This window comes from Petromyzon marinus, unplaced genomic scaffold, assembly GCF_048934315.1.
Source record: "Petromyzon marinus isolate PM22_M1 ecotype Great Lakes invasive population unplaced genomic scaffold, UKy_Petmar_22M1.pri1.0 PM_G_Scaffold_26, whole genome shotgun sequence".
NCBI lineage: Eukaryota > Metazoa > Chordata > Hyperoartia > Petromyzontiformes > Petromyzontidae > Petromyzon > Petromyzon marinus.
In genome coordinates, this window is record NW_027422828.1 from 1,612,501 (window position 1) to 1,615,000 (window position 2,500).

A 2,500-nucleotide genomic window follows, 5' to 3' on the forward strand; every position below is an offset into this window, starting at 1 on the left:
AAATAACAAAGTCTAATCTATATAAGCGCTCTTGAATAAAGCAGTGTAAAAAAAAAAATAGCAATATAAAAAACCAAGTCTTCGTCTTGGAAAATAACAAAATCTAAAAGAAAAGAAAAGTCTTCTTTGTGGAAAATAGTAAAATAAAAAAAACCAAGACTTCACCTTGGAAAATAACAAAATCTAATCTAAAACATCTTAAATAAAGCTTATTTCTAATCTTCTTTGTAGGCAGAAAATAGTAAGTTACAGGACTCTCGAACTGATGTAGTCCAAAAATAAAGAATTAAAATAACAAAGTCTAATCTATATAAGTGCTCTTGAATAAGCTTCGTGTAAAAAATAGCAATATAATAAAAATACCAAGTCTTCGTCTTGGAAAATAACAAAATCTAAAAGAAAGGTCTTCTTTATGGAAAATAGTAAAATAAGAATACCAAGACTTCACCTTGGAAAATAACAAAACCATCTTGAAAAAAGCTTATTTTTAATCTTCTTTGTAGACAGAAAATAGTAAGGCGAAAATAAAGTCCCCTCTAAGCTCTAAAGTAACAAATACGACGTGTTAAAAAAAAAAAACTAACAATAAAAAAAAATAACCAAGACTCCGTCTTGGAAAATAACAATCTAAATTGTGGAAAATAGTAAAATGAAATAAAAACCGACTTCACCTTCGAAAATAACAAAATCAATCTAAAACAAATGACATCTTAAAACAAAACTATTATTTGTTTCGGAGGTTGTCTATGACTGTTCATAGACCGCATAATTTCCACAGAACATTCTCAGAATATCAAGAGAGAAAAGCAGCGTTCTGCGGGAAATCATCTTGGCCAGTGATGTCGTTCTGGGTTTGGTCAGGCCCAGGGAGGTAAGTACCTCGTTATTCTCAAGGGGCCACTTTCCTCTTGCCCCAACCGGGAATCCAAAGAATGTGACCTTGCTAGCCTTCGTCAGCACTTTGACTTGATCACCAAGAGGGGTATAGTACGAAACTTTGTGCGAGGCAGCATCTGACAAGGTATTCTTTGAAAGCTCAAAACGGACGGTGACATCGATCACAACCGCCTCCTCATCTTTTGCAAACACGAGGTCAGGCTTTCTCATCTCTCCCGTCTCGGATATGAACCGTGGCTCTTTGTATACAGACCAGCCCAATCTAGCCGCTTCGTCTGCCAGAATGTTACTGATCTTGTTATGTCGCGCAATTCTTGCTTTCTGTACTGCAGGACATTGACCGAGAATGTGCGAAAGGGACTCGAGTCTGGCAGAGCATTTCCTGCAGGAACGTAAGGCCCCATCTCTGCCTCTGTTCAAGCTTTCTCTTGTTGGGTAAATATTTGCCCTTAGTTGTAGTGCTGCGATAAAGAAGCATTGTTTAAAGCCGCACCATGGCCTCAACCAAGCATTACTGATTCTATCATGCGCAAAGTTTACAATGCCCCTTCCTTGAACCGGCTTTTCGCACCATCTCTGAAATTCATGCTCCCTCCAATCGCAGGGTCTCGGATATACAGGTTCTTTTGACACCGAGTCCCTGAGAACGAATGTTGGGATTGCATCACTGTCACCCCCTGCTCGTACCCACAAATTACGGTATTCTTCCTCCATACCCTGCGAGGACACAATATTACGGGTGATAGCATCGGACGAGTTTGCTATACGTTGCAGCCTTCTAACTTGAACCGAAGGGATTGTTTTTTCCAGTTTCAAGATGGCAAGGCCTCCGTCTCGGGCTCTGGCATATAACAGTCCATCACAAGTTGAAGCGGGAAGGTGGAGCCATCCTTTTACCGCCTTTCTAATCTCTTGGTCCAACCCACGGAGAGTTGATTGCTTGCAGTCCGAGTGGTCTGCAGGATATAACAATCTGGGTAGGGCATAGGCATTGAGTAGTTCAACCTTCTGAGTTGGCTTCAGAGGCGCCTCATCGATTTTCGAGATCCATGTCTTTAGCTGACAATGTAGATCAGGCTGTATAGTGCCAGTCCAAGGGCCAATTTTCAGACCAAGGTATTTCGTTGATTCATCAGGTTGGATCATATGGACATCTTTATTTTTGATAGTCCATGGGTCGCAGTTGTTCACCGTATATGAATCTTTGGTTGGGCTTATCATGAAGCCCTGGCACTTTCTGGCCTGAACCTCCAATCCCGATAGCCCACAAAATGATTCCAAGATCGCTAGATTGGCGGCCATACCAACCCAAGATTCGCTCACCAACACCAAATCATCAGCAAACGCAAGAGCTGTCACGTGGTCGGTATCAATGGAGTACCCAACTCCGTGTGACTCTAAGGTGCATATCAAAGGGTCCATGGCAAGATTGAAGAGCAGGGGTGACATGGGGTCACCCTGTTTGACACCAACACGTATGCTAATTTCTCGAGTCGACTCGCCATTGCTTTTGAACGAGGTCGTACACCGATCGTAGGCGTTCTGGATGATGCCCACCACGTGTTCATCTACTTTCTTGTGCCTTAACACCCATAAAATATGA

General features: G+C 41.7%; 1 pseudogene; it reads right to left on the reverse strand.

The window, feature by feature from the left end:
• LOC142913807 (28S ribosomal RNA) overlaps window positions 1-2,500 on the reverse strand; it is a 10,099-nt pseudogene that overhangs the window by 2,598 nt on the left and 5,001 nt on the right.